We start from the raw sequence: 15,396 nt of genomic DNA, 5'->3' as shown, positions 1-15,396 counted from the left end.
AGCTCTGCCAACTTTGCACCAGAATAAGTTGTCTTGATAGGAATGAAATGTACTACTTTTGTCAGACGGTCTACTATTACCTAGATAGAGTCATATCCCCTCTGTGTATGGGGTAATCCCACTATGAAATCCATTCCAACATCTTCCCATTTCCACTCGGGTATCTTCATAGGCTATAGTAAACCTGCTAGCCTCTGATGCTTTGCCTTTACTCTTTGGCACGTATCACATATGGCCACATGCTCTACTACATCTCTTTCTAGTCCATACCACCAATATCTCTCTTTAAGATCAAGATACATCTTAGTACTCCCTGGGTGTATGGAATAGGCCGAGTCATGAGCTTCCCTCAAAATAGACTCCCTAATAGACTTCACTTGTAGCACACAAATCCTTTTGCCAAACCATATTGTTCCTTGACCATCTATGTGGAATCCTGGGGCTTTACCAATCACTATACGTTCAGTAATATCCTTGATCCTCTCATCATTTAGCTGTCCCTTACGAATCTCTCGTTCTAGAGTAGGTTCTACCTCTAACTCCATGGTGTTAGCCACAATACCAAAATTTAGATACTCGAACTCCTCACACAACTCTCTAGGTAACTGAGTTGTATAGGCCATGTTCACATAACTCCTCCTACCCAAAGCATCTGCTACAACATTAGTCTTTCCCGGGTGATAGTGTATTTCTAAATCATAATCCTTGATTAACTCTAGCCATCTACACTACCTCAAAGTCAAATCTGACTGTGTGAATATATACTTCAAACTCTTATGGTCCATATAAATCTCACACATATGACCTATCAGGTAATGTCTCCAAATCTTGAGAGCATGTACCACAGCTGCTAACTGTAGATCATGAGTTGGAAAATTTAACTCATGTTTTCTCAACTGTCTAGATGCATAGGCAACAGCTCTACCCTCTTGCATAAGAACATAGCCTAGACCTTGCCATGAGGCATCACAATAGATAGAGAAGCTTTTGGTAAGATCAGGTAAGATAAGCACTAGGGCAGAAGTCAGTCTCTTCTTCAACTCCTCAAAACTATCCTGACATTGCTTAGTCCATATAAATTTGGCATTCTTCCCTAATAGAGCAATCATGGGTTTTGCTAACTTAGAGAATCCCTCGATGAACCTCCTATAATACCCAGCCATACCAAGGAAACTCCAAATCTCACTAACATCCTAAGGTGGCTTCCAACTCAACACATCTTTAACCTTCTTGGGATCTACTGCTACTCCTCCATTAGAGATTATGTGACCAAGGAAAGATACTTCTTTTAGCTAGAACTCACATTTACTAAACTTGGCATAGAGCTGATGCCCTCTAAGCTTCTACAACATGAACCTCAAATGTTCCTCATGTTCTTCTTCATTCTTAGAGTAGACTAATATGTCATCAATGAACACCACAACAAACTTGTCAAGGTACTCCATGAATACTTTGTTCATCAAATACATGAAGTAAGCAGGTGTATTGGTTAGACCGAAGGATATGACTGTGAACTCATATAGTCCATATCAGGTCACAAAAGCAGTTTTAGGGATGTCAGTATGTCTTATTCTCAATTGATGGTATCCAGATCGGAGGTCGATCTTGGAAAACACACAAGCTCCGTTCAACTGGTCAAACAGGTCATCGATTCTAGGTAGTGGATACTTGTTCTTAATTGTGACCTCATTAAGTGATCTGTAATCTATGCACATTCTCTGTGTATCATCTTTCTTCTCTACAAACAGCACTGGTGCACCCCAAGGTGAAGAACTAGGTTAGACATAACCCTTATCTTACAATTCCCTTAATTATTTCTTAAGTTCTGCTAATTCATTCACTCCCATTCTATAAGGTCTCTTAGCTATGGGTATAGTTCTAGGTAAAAGCTCAATTATAAACTCAATGTCTCATTCAGGTGGCATACCTAGTAACTCCTCAAGGAAGACATCTTGATACTCATTTACTATCCATATATCCTCTAGGGTTGTGCCCTCCAATTGATTAACCCGGTAGATTTTGGTAGCTGACTGTGTTGCCACATACTCAACTTTCTCTCCGAATGAAGTGGTAAGAGTCATAGAACTATTCCCACAATTAATGACTGCCTTCCTGTACCTTAACCAATCCATACCCAAGATGACATCAATACCAGATGAGTCCATGACTACAAGGTTGGCTTGAAATTCTACCCCCCTTATGCTGAGACTAGCAGCTAAGCATATCCAATTGGCTTTTATTTCCCCTCTAGGTGAGTTTACTAACATGGGTTTCTTCATAACACATACGAAAATACCATGCTTCTTTATGAATGTATATGCTATGAAGGAATGCAAAACACCAGAATAAAAAAGTACTTTAGCTGAGTTTGAGTTGACTAGGAACGTACCGATCACCACATCCGGTGCCTCCTGAGCTATTTTAGTAGTTACATGATTCACCTTTCCCTAGACATAGTTCTGCTGTATGTTAGTCATCCTCTTGGGGCATCTGTTTGAGTAATGTCTTGGCTCTCCACAATTGAAGCATCTATTATCATTAACTACATTTGGTGCCTTTGGTGCGCCATTCTTTTATGGAGCATTGGGGGCATTATTCCTTACAGGAACATTGTTGGATTGCTATTGGCACTGAGCTGGTGCCTTATACTGCTGATGTTGTTGTGCACGTTGTGGTTGCTGGTTGTGGTTGACTAGACCGAACTGACCTTGGTAGCGCTGCTAGGGTGGAGTCTGTTGAGGATTGGCATGGAAATGAGAGTTGCTCTAGGATTGTTGTCCTTGAAACTTCCTCTTCTTGTCCTCCATCTGGCGGCGCTTGTTCTCTATCACCAAGGCCTTATCCACCAGCTGCTGAAAACTAGCAAAAGTATGAGACAATAGTTGGTACTGGAGACCGTCATTCAGACCTTCCATGAATAACTCATGTCGCTTCTCATCCTCATCCACCTCAGTAGGTGCATACCATGACAATTGTATGAACTTGTCATGATATTTAGCAACAGTCATGCTCCCCTACTTGAAAGCCAAAAACTACTTCTTCAGCTTCATTAATCCAGCAGGCACGTGGTGAGAGCGAAAGGCACTATGAAACTTAGGCCAAGTGATGGGATTAGCTTCAGTACAGCCAAAGCGGAATGAGTCCTACCAATCCAGTGCAGCTCCCTACAACTGTCCAGAGGAATACAGAACCTTTTCCTTGTCATCACACTATGCAATCTCAAGTTGCCTCTCGATTGCATGTAGTCAGTCATCAGCCTAAAGTGGGTCAGTGGAGTGCTTGAATACAGGTGGGTGTCCTTTCAGAAACTCTCCCCTCTTATCTCTGACTTGAGGGGGTGTATTCCCATGTCCCATGTTCTGCATGTTCTAATCCATTTGTTGAAGCAACTATGTCTGCATTATCATCAGCTGCTCCATAGTGACTAGAGGTGGTGGTGGTAGGTCATCGCCTCCCTAGTTGTTCCTCCTGGTGTTCACCATCTGTAGATGCATCATATAAGTCTCACATGTCCAAGCATATAACCTTTAAAAGATAATGGTCTAACAGGAGTAGGTGCCACAAGATCAAGACATGAGGTATATGTAGGGTACACAAAAAGATAATTGTTCTGAACTTTTCTGGCGAGTTGGTCAAACAATAGTGCAGTAAAACAAGCATATCTCACTCTCTATTTATCATATGATTGTGTATTTGACCTTTCTGGAAAGCTTATGAAATTCTATACAACTTTAATTTAGAACAAGTTTTCAGTTTCTGACGTTTACTTAGTCAAAAGCAGACGACAAGCAGTACTGTTCTAGAATTCTGACAGCACAGAAACCTCAACTTACCACAGCTGTATCTCACAATTTATAATAGGTATTGAGATGATTCTAGAGCCAAAAGAAAGATATATAAGTCTACTTATCTCCATAAAATTTTCATGACCATTAGACATCTAAAACATGAGATATGAACTGATAAAGGCGGACTCCTCAGAATGATATAGAATGGACAGCATGATAAAACGAAACCTAACTATTTATTCATATTATCCTTAAACCTTAATCTTAACTAAATGACTGTGGACATGCCCACAAGTCATCACAATCATATCAAAGATCCAAATCAAGCATTGTTCATTATGACAAAAATCCAACAATGCAAGTATCAATTGTTCAACCATTAAAAGAAAGAAACTAAAGCACTCTCTTGCGTATCTATGCATGTTTATTACATTTTCTTTTAAGACTTCCTCCTATGGGTCGATGTTGGTGCTCGTGTTGGGGTCTCCAAATTCTCCTCTATTCCTCGGGGACGACTGAGCAAGTACACCTGGTGCTTCCACATCTGGACCTCCTTGATGTAGCTTTAGTGTAGCATTGTCACGGGCAAGCTACAGATATGCCTTCCCCATGACATCGAGCTCGTCCAGGGCCTAATCCAAATCAATGTTGGTCTAAGCCAAGAACAACAAGGTAGGCCTCAGCCTTAGGTTTGCCTCTCTAAGTGGTGCAGCGATGTTGCAAGTAGACTGGCTGCCCCGATGGTAGGGTAGATAGCGATCCTCCTCCCAGGCGATGTCGTTGAAGTGGCGGTCACGGTTGACCACCAATGCCTATCGAGCTACGTCCCTGATGGCGGCTGCATGTGTGAGCTATGCAGTGATGGCATGGTGGATGTATTGCACTTGAGTCCCCTCGCAAATGTACACTTCTGTCTCCTAGAAGCTGGTGTAGTCAGGGTGGGTCCAATGCTCTGTCCTATACTGAATAGTGCATCTGGTGTGGTAGCAGCATACGAGCGAGACAAGCTTGGGGTGGTAGTAGGCATCTCATTGCAGATCATAGTGGATCTCCGTGGTCTGCCCTTGTGCCAGTAGTGCATCATGATCATCATCACCCACATTTCCATCGTCTCCTCCATCACCATCACTGTCACCACCATGATCTCCATTACCATCTCCACCATCACCACCCTCTCCATCATCACCACCATCAGAATCAGAATCATCAGAGTATCTCCATCATCAGGGTCACCAGCTCCATCCTGGCCACCCTATCCATTCTCTTCCATGGGTTCTTCCTCAGACTCCTCTATCTCAATGGGCTCCTCAAACAAGGGCCCCTCTTCTATTTCTTCATCCATGGGATCTTCCAGCACATCCTCCAAAGGTTCCCCCATGGGCACCTCCATAGGTGGCTCCTCCTCCATGCTCCTCAGAGCTTCCACCAGATGTGCAGGTACATGCTTGCCAAATGTGAACCTGGTCCTCCTGGTGGGCATCACGATGGTCCTCTTACAGGGTGTCAGCTTGGTGCGAGCCATCTATAAGAATGAAAAGGTTGAGTATTAGAATAAAATAATTTTTGCAACAGATAAAGAACAAAATATAAGAAAAAAAATTATACAAAATTAAAGGTAGTAAAATAAAGATAATGTGATCCTAAAAACATCCATTTCTAACTAGGTTGATCATCCTGCAGTCAGTTATAGCTCTGATACCAATTTATCGCACCCAATTTTGCATAGCAAAACCAAGTACTCATATATGTGCGCCTAGGATGTCCAAACACACACATATATCACAAATTGTAATAGCATCAAAGTAAAGTACTTATTACATTGCATATCTCATCACAATGTTAATACAAAGTTTGCTCAATGGTAATATTATTACATACACAGCGGAATAACTAGCCCAATCTACCATAGGGACTCCAACTGGTGAACATCTCCCTAGTAGTCCTGGACAACCTCCAAAAACTCTTCATATCCATTATCTATTACCCATCTAGGATTTTCATCGAATGTAAAGCAAGTGTAAGCTCACCATGCTTAGCAAATATATCAAAGGGATCTATGAGGCTCAAAGGCTTGACATGGTTTGACTATGGTTCGCAATTTGAGTTCATCAAGTTTTAGCATCCTAAATCACTACTTTAGTGAACAATCCCAAATCCAAGTGATATTAATATATAATCAAGTTTATATCAATTCCCATCCATCCACAGTAACCACTAATCATGAAGGATCCAAACCACTCGTATCCGTGAGCACGGCTATTATAACAAGTCAAATATTTCTATAGAAATTGTACAACTTTACCCACCGAGCCATGATTCTCAATGCTGGGGTTTGCAAAGCCCACTACACCTCTACCTAGGAAGTGTGGCAGGGTTTCACTATGTAACCCTTAGCTAGTCGCACTAACAAGTCATAGCTACTAAGGTTTCAGTCGTCTAGCCGTATGTGGCCGTCCTCTAGGTGTGGCACGCATGGGCACGCGGCACGGTACACACACCCTAGCAGGTATGGACACATACCATCTAGTGCCCCCCTCTTTCCCTTATGGAAAGCTATAGACGAGCTAGTACAATCTAGTTAATAGGTTAAAGTCAGAGCCATATGACACTCGGGGTTGTACGAAACCTCCTGGGTTGTCGCTTCAGGATTAAGTCCTTAGGGAGAGGCACTAGAGTACTCGACCTCATACTCTAGCCCCTTAATTATTGCTATAAAGTTTCATGTTATCACATTGCATAATGTCTTTAGTCATGTTTAACTATTATTCTAAGTTAAGCGCTACTGCATCTATCTAAAATGCATACCCAAACCCTAGGTAACAAGGATATGTGGTACAAGTAATCATCTAGGTAAAGTCCTTAAGGGTATATCATATTAGACACATGCATGAATATGAAGTGTAATAATTCATAGGTACAAGGGGCCTTTGGTACACTTGCCTTCTTCAAAGTTGTCCTAGGAGTACTGTTGATCCTATTGTGGGTCCTCAGTCACCTCAAATGGCTCATCCTCTAATTGTGTTCCAAATCACCAATCAAGCATCAATCTAATCATTACATGCATACAAATAGACTTCTATTAGAATTGTACACCAAACAGTAAAAACATAGCTTAAAAAGTTTATAAAACTATTCTATATACTGCTATGAACATGTGAGCGAATGAATCACTCAAATTGGACTTAAAACGCAAAAGTTATGCATGAAATAAGGTGTAATGGCATTTCTATAAATAAACTAAACTTATTTTTGAATTAAAACAATAAAAATTATGAATTTACACTGCTACTAGACTGAGTGTACTATTTCTAGAAACTATAGGGACCTAAACGAATAAAAATAGGACTAAATTGTATTTATTTTGAACTGTTATGGATAGCGGGTTAATTCACCAAAAATAGAAGGGCTTTTATGAAAAATGTGTGGGCTTGACTGCGGGTTGACCGCGCTGCTGACTGGATCGACATGTGGTGCGCGCGGACTAGCGTGGTGCACCACATGGTGTGGTGGACTTGCTGACACGGCACCGGGGGCCGTGTCTATGGGTCCACGGTGGACCGATTATGTACCGAACCGGTACGCTCAGATCATGTCCGTTCAAAGCAGATCCGACGGCACCGGTTGCATGGGAGGACCTCCGCTAGCCGCACGGTACCACCGGCAAGCACACCATGTCTGGCGGCGAGGCGAGAACAGCGACGAACGTCGGTATGGCGATTTCGGCCATCCCGAGACAAAATGAGCACACCTAATCGATCTACAAGCTCTCGTGAACACGATGCAAGGCAAACCAAGGTGGGGAATGCACCGGTGGGTCGGTTCCATGATGGCGCCATGGCCGGCGAGGTTTAGAGGTAATCAGTATGGTGTTCTAGAGATCAAAACGATGAACGGAAAGCACAAGAAGGACGGGGAGCTCACCACGAGTTGGGAAGAAGGGAGCGCGGCGTCTGGGATGGTTCCGAGGGGGTGAGTCATCGATGGCGGTGGCTGGAGACAAAAATGATGGCACGGGTTAGGCGAAACTAAGCAATATAAGGCCAAATCGATGAATTGGAGTCAGCTACGGTTGCGAGAGAACACGGCGGAGCTTTGGGTCGCGTCGGCGTCGAGGTTCGAAGCATCGGAGTGGGTGAATTGCGGTGGCAGTGAAAGCTTGAGCGTGAGCAGAGGAAATGGGAGAAGGAAGGGGTGCAGCTCGGGTTTTATAGGCCAGGTGAGGTGTTGTAGATGGAAGGGGAGCGGGGCGCTCGGGTGGGCGGGATTGGCCGCCTGCCCTGCATGCACGACGACGGCTGCTTGCCATGCTTGGCAGCGCCATCGGCAGACGGCAAAGAAGGAAGGGAGCATCGGGAGAAGAAAAGGAAAGGAAGAGCAAGGAAGGTGCGGGCTCTTGTGGGTGGGGCCAGTGGCGCAGCGAGAGGAAAAGAGCGGACGGCGCATGCGGGCGTGGACGCGTGGGGCAGGCCGTGCACGAGAGAAAGAGAAAGGAGGGGTGGCACGGCTGGGCCGCTGAGCAGGCCAGGCCAAGAAGGGAAGAAGAGAAGGGTCGGGCTAGATCCTAGGGCTGGGCTGAAAATGAAGAAAAGGAGTTTTTTTCAAAATAAAATTCTTTTCCAATTCTAGTTTTCAAATCTAAGCCAAATTCAAATGGAATTTGAATTCAACTTCAAACATTCTAGCCCTACACTCAATCAAAAATAGTATGCATCGGCATGAATGCAACAAACATGTTTCTAAACCTTATAGTTAATTTTATTTAACCAAAATTATTATTTAGCCTATGTTAAAAATATGTAGAAAATTTAATAAATGCTCAAAATTAATTGATAATTTGCAATTAAAATTTTTGGGTGTTACATCCACTCCGCCATGGTCCTGGCAGGGGGCGTCGGCGGTATAGTAGGATGGAAGGCAAAAGCTTTAGGATGAAATCAGGAGCTCTAGAGAGAGAAGGCAGCAGGGATAGCCTTCTCTCTCATGCCCTTGTCTCTGCTGCTATAGTTTGGGGCTGTCGACACCCTACGACTGAGACGTTTGCGTGGGTGGGTGGTGGGGGTTTGCCCCATCCTATCAGTGTAATGGGTCAGGAGGCAACATCCCCTGCTGTAACAGGCTGCTGATGCCACTCATGCAAGCGTGCCTATATGGGAATGCAGGAGCATGTCATCTAGGTAGTCAAGATTTCAGACAGTTGGATCTTGCGTGATCTTGTGTGATCCTATAAAGTCATGATAGTTTGGGGGCTGTCAGATAGTGCGGTCTAATCCAAGCAGTCATGACAGTTGAGGGGCAGACTATGAGGAGTTGCTTCAATTTCTCTTGGTTTGCAGAGGCACGCATCATATTATAAAAATTGAATTCTAAATAAAATTATCCTTGATGCATGCTTCTTGCAAGTTCAATAAATCTTATCAAATATACGAAAATAAGATAAGTTGGGTTCAACACAGATCTAAGTCACTCATGACTACTACTACTACTGTTACAAATGTTGTGACTAAGTTCACTTTATTGGCAATAGTTTTACTCACAGCTCTGTACTATATAGTGTCTGACGAGATCAAATGTGCTGCATCTAGACTTTCTTGTGAGTGTAGTAAAATATGAACAACTATCTGGCTGCTCCATTTCGGCGGCTCGTTTCTCGACACATATTTCTCGGAAGGCATGCTCCTCAAAGAGCATGGAGATGTTGCCTCGCCTTACCTCCAACTATCGTCCTACATCTGCTGGAATTTGGGTCCATCGGGCATGCGCGTCCCCTGCTATAAAAATAGAAGAAAAATAGGAAACTCAGTACAGTGGCCTTGTAACCTTGTGAACTCACCTTTCCTGCTCGTCGCCTCCTCCCTAGGACCCTATTCTTCAAGCTTGAACCATGTCGGCGGAGAAGCGTCCAAGGGAGGAGATGATGGTGTGGGACCTAGACATGACCGGGTAAGCTCCCCACGTGGAGAACCAAGAGGAGGAGCGGCTGTGGTTGTGCCTCTCTGCTGTGGAGACGGCACTCGCTATAGCCGATAAGGAGACAGCCTGGCTGAAGCCATAGTGGGTTAAGCATAGGTGCAGCTTGCTGGTAAGGCATTGTCATTACCGTATCTTCTTGTTTTGTGTGGCACCGCACCTTATTAATTGTTATGGTTTTCTCGTTCTTGCTCTTTCAGCCGTCATGGAGCAGTTGAACGTTGTGTCCGTGCTGCCGATGGGGCTAAACTTCCTTGAGCGTGTCTGTGCTCTACCGGTGTAGATCCAGGAGGTAGTGATGCAAGGCCTTCACCATGGGGCTGTGTCAGCCCTGGCCGCTACCCACCTCCATTTAGACACAGACTTGGGTACGGTGCAGCCAGGATTCCCGCCGGAGCTATAGGTCCAAATGGCTTCATAGGATTTTTTCCTATAGGATTTGGATCCTTCAAAATTCATGTTTCTCCTCCATTCCAAAGGAGCCATAAGTTTTTGAGTTTTTTTTGTCCATTTCTCAGGATTCCATTTTGTAGTGTTGGTGGGCCCCAAACAGACGGGGAATCTACCCGCGCGAAAATTTGATTTTTGATGAAAATTTTGCACCGCGCCGAGTAGTGCCGCCAACACTAACCAAAAATTAGATGTCTCTCTTTTGCCCTCCAAGTGGAAATTAGGTTTACCATACCATTGATTTCAGACAAGGGCATTTGTAGTACTATGATGGCCACATAAAAGCGCAAGGAGTCACCATCTCCGCCTCTGCCTCCACCTCCATTTCCATCCTCTAGCTGCCACCGTCTCTCCTCCTGCTCCAAATCCTAGCCCCATGGCCTTCCTCTCCACTCTCCAACCATCCCCTCTGCCACCCCTCTTTGGACCCTAGGCACCATCGGCATAGCAGCTTGACTCATCAATCTCCACTCTTCAGTCACACCCTCTCTCAAAGATTTTTGAACCCTAGCTAGAGCCAAATCCCCTTTGATTCATCGATAGTAGGTCAGTTGATGGTGGAAGGACCCCCTCAACAATGGTATAGGCTGGATCTAGATCACGTACTTCGGCACCTATCATGACTAGCCAGATTCGAACCCTAGCCAAAGCCAGATTGGGTACCCCTTCGTCAATGTCGGCCGCACCAGTTCTACGACCACGATGATAAGATGGCTGTGCCAATGATGAAGCGTAGCCAGGGTACACGGAGGAAGATGTACCCAAATTCCTTTTATGATGTGTGTTGTATTGTAGTGGTTCAACCTGGGATATGTAGATAGTGATGGGGTAGCATATTTCCTATAGTTGAGTGTAACTGTCATGTGCTTTATTGGATTAATGACTTCCATATAAGTTGTAGTTACTAGTTAGGCACTTATTTGCATACTCTTGCTCTCTATTATGTTGACATTTGCTAGAAGCTTTAGTTAATAAATACCTTTATAATCTAGATGACCAGCCAATAACTACTTTTGAATGAGAGCGGGAGGCACAAGTCACAAAGAATCATAGGAAGATGGAAGAACCAGGGGTGGTTGTTGAGGGATTTGGTGATGTAGATGAAACATATTCAGATTTACAAGATGAGCTAGTGGCCCTTACAGTCGAGGTGCTTGTTCTACCTTGTATTGAGTTTAGATGGGAGAGACTGGGGTGGGGGTGGGGGTGGGTGCAGAGAGCAATGCAATGCTTTGCTGTCTGGATAGCAATGCAATTTGTACATGCTTCCTGCTTAAATTTGTTTCACCAATTTTAGCGTCTGGTTTGAAGAAGCCGCAGAGGAGGCTCCACCAGCAGGACAAAAGGCAGCACTGATATCAGTCCTAGAGGAAGGCAGTCCAAGAGAGTGAAGTCAACATGACTTGGAGAGTTGACTCATGGATCTGAGAAGAACAAGCAAAACCATGCAAAAAGTGAAGTGCCACTAGGCTATAGGATCTCGCTCCTATGTTGTACAGCTGCAATCATTTGTAAGTGATAGTTGAGTTTTATTGTTACTCTAGCCTTTGTATAAACAGAAACTCATGTGCACTGTTAATAGAAGTACTAGTGGCAGGAGCCTAAGGCCCCCTATGGAATGTAGGATCAGAAAAACGTAGGAACAAGAAAAATACAGGAATATGATTGGAATGCATGTGAAAATAGAGGAATGAAAAATAGAGGAATTTTGTTAGAAGGGGTGTTTGGTTTTGTACTGGAAAAACATTAGAAACAAATACAATGCGGTTTCACTAGATGTTTTTTCCTTTATTTTTCCTATGAAAGTTTAAGGATCAAAAACTTTCCTATGCTTTTCCTCCCCCCCCCCCCATTTCTTCCTATGAACCCAAGGCATCTACAGTGCTGATTCCATAGGATTACTGGTTCCTACATTTTATCTTTGGAAATCTATTGACATTTCTTAGCATCACTCTTTACTAAGTTGTCATACCTAGCAAGATGCCAGAAATGCATTGTTGGTAATTATTAATGGCACTTGTAAACTCAAAGAAAATTATATATGTTAAAGTAAAGTATCCGCAAGCGCACAGATAATATACCATTGTAGCATTTCACTCGGGAGTATACCGAGTATTGTTATTTATATTTTATCCACATGGAGGAGCTTTGAGATTGTTGGCATAGAGATATTGACAAATATGTATACTTATGATAAAACCACTCTCATGCTATGGCAGGGGTAAGTCAAATGATAAATAAATTATAAGTGTGAAGCATTGAGAGTAATTTCAGAGATAGAAATAGAGACTCATAAAATGTAGTATGGCTAGGCAAGAGATTCAGTAAGAGCAAAAGATTCCTAAGTCATTCCATATTTACTAAGTCTTTTATACACCCAAGTATATACACTCTCATCTATAGCATAACTAACTTTGTATCTATGCATAAGGAACATTACTAAGGAAGATCAAGAACAGAGCTTGACTCCCTTTGCAATCGGGTTCTACTTGCTCTACAAACGGGGAGTGGACTATAAAGGACTCAACGGGAGTGTCACATCTGTGATCTACCACATAATCCAGAGTGTAGAATGCATCTGCAGGTAAACAATATCTAATCACCATGCTTACATATGTTGACCACTTAACCCACACACGTCTTGGGCTAAGCACTTTGCGAACATACACCTAAACTCATCATCAATCACAACTATATCAAGCATATAACTAGAGCAAACTTGAAACATAATAAATAGCAACATAATATTAAAGTAGCACAAAGTCAAAGAGATACAATGGCTATACCAGTCTCCAGACAGCGGATTCGGAATCCTGAGCAATAACCCACACTCTACTTGAACCTTGTTAGCTAGCCTATATTAGAACTTTGAAGAATTGGAGCTCTATTCTCTTCTCTCTAGAAACCCTAATTTATGGTCTGATCTTGACTTATGGTAGACTTGAATAAACGGCGTGGATGCAATCTAGGAGGAGCATCAATCCTGAGCCCTTGGATCAAACAGACTTGAATAAACGGCGTGGATGCAATCTAGGAGGCGGTGGAGAACCAACATTGCAACTAGGACTGACATGTGGGCCCTGGGCCCTGGCAGCCACTCAGGCTTAGCCTTGGTGTGGAGTCCTCTTGAGTCTTCTAGAACCTTCTGGTGTCTATTTCATTGTGGATAAGCACAATTAATTCTGACATGTAGGTCCACCTTGATGGTTTTCTGAATAAACCCTGTAGAAAATACAGATTCACCAAAACTCATGAAATTTGTTAGTTTAAACCCCTAGACCATTGTTGGTGATCATATTTATGCCCTTATACATGTTTTATTGACGGTTTATAGTGGTTTTTAACTACCATCAACAAAATCCTATGAACCAAAGGGGCCCTAAATTTGGCATCATCATTTAATTTTGATGTTGCAATACATATGCATTGTGCTTATGTAATCCATATATGTAACATATTGTTTACTGCTTGAATTTCGTAGTATGTAATCCATATCAGTACCTGTGTGTTGTGCTTATTTAGAGAGTGTTTGGTTGAGGGCCATCGGCCACCACACCATAAACTATGGCTCACCATGGGAACCAGAGCAGTTGTTTGGTTGCTGACTTAAATGAGCCTACCACAGCTTTACTCAGTAGAGAATGAACCACAAGAGTGTGGCGGATGAAAACCTTGCCACCACCATAACTTGCCACAGCATGGCTATGTGTGGCTAAGATCCAAATAGCCCATAATCCATATTAATATGAAACCTATGTTACTTGTTATGAACTCATCTCTTGGATTTTCAATTAAAGTCCTCTTCCACTATCTGTAACCTAATGTTTACTGCTTGAATTTCATAGGAAGCTATGGAAACTATACGAGCAGAACCTATTGCTGATGGGCATGAACCAATGACAAGTGTCGATGATGTCCCCACGGTCCTTTGCCTCTCTCATGGCTAGGTCCACTCCTAGGTCAGCGGCAACACCCTTTTTTGAAGAATGCTGGTATCCCAACAAGCTCTGCTAGAACAGAGACATCGGCGGAGATAATGCTTTGGGACTAGCTTGTTGCTGAATAGGAAAGTTCCGCTAACCTCATCGAACAAATGGATGAACTAAAGAGGAAGACATAAAAGACTGAAAGGGAGTTTGAGGAGTTTAGGATACAGCAACAGGAGGAGTACAATAAGCTACATGAGGATATCATGCCCTTCAGCTCTTCTTCTGGTAACTCTCAATTATCAATTCTATTGGCTTGATGCAGTGAACATTTGTGGTTTGATGTGTGTACTCATGTGCTAGTTTGATGTGGTGAAACTATTAGTGGGTTGCTACTGATGTGTAAACAGTAATTTGTTGTATTTCATTGTCATGTTGAATAATTATGTAGACATTGTCGAATAATTACGTAGTCAATCTATGCAGCAGTGACGATCTTGAATTACTTTTATGATGAATTGATTGTTGGGCATGTGGTAGAACCTAGGTAGGCCATGTCATCAAATAAAAATGCGACACATGGATGACCTAGTGCATGACACGTGAAATAGCCATGGCACGACACGTGGACTAATAAAAATCCGACATGTGGAAGGAAGCCGTCAAGCCACATGGCTGAATCAAAAAACAAAACATGGATGGACAACACCATGACATGTGGTCAAATAGGAAATGGCCACGTGGACCAATAAAAATAAGACACATGGTCCAATGAAGAAATGACACGTGACCCAACCGCAACACGACACATGTGCCAATAGGAAACAGACATGTGGAACAACAAGGGCCCGACACGTGGTCCATTAAGAACCTAAAATGTGCAAGAACCAGAGATGGCCACATTGTCCAATAACAAGGTGACACATACCCGAACCATCTCCAATGCAATCGGCTATATCAGGTACACGTGAAAAGCATCTCCAACAGAAGCAACCGCTAGTATGGCTGCCCCCTGCCACGCATGCCAAAGTAGTTCTATGATGATTTTCTAGAATCGTCATAGAATTGCACGAATGACGCGACTTCTATGATGAACCATTTTTCATCATAAATTCATCATAAAACTGAAATTATGAAAAATTTGGCTCCTTCAGTGACAAAAACTGATTGTCATAGAAGTGGATATTCCTAGTAGTGTAAGTTCACTAAATTGGACTTCTGCAGTCATGATTATTCTTTGGGCACATCATTTGGTCCCGGAGATG

This window comes from Miscanthus floridulus, chromosome 8 (genome assembly GCF_019320115.1).
Source record: "Miscanthus floridulus cultivar M001 chromosome 8, ASM1932011v1, whole genome shotgun sequence".
In the NCBI taxonomy this organism is placed as follows: Eukaryota; Viridiplantae; Streptophyta; class Magnoliopsida; order Poales; family Poaceae; genus Miscanthus; species Miscanthus floridulus.
Note: the sequence above shows the minus strand (reverse complement) of the source record.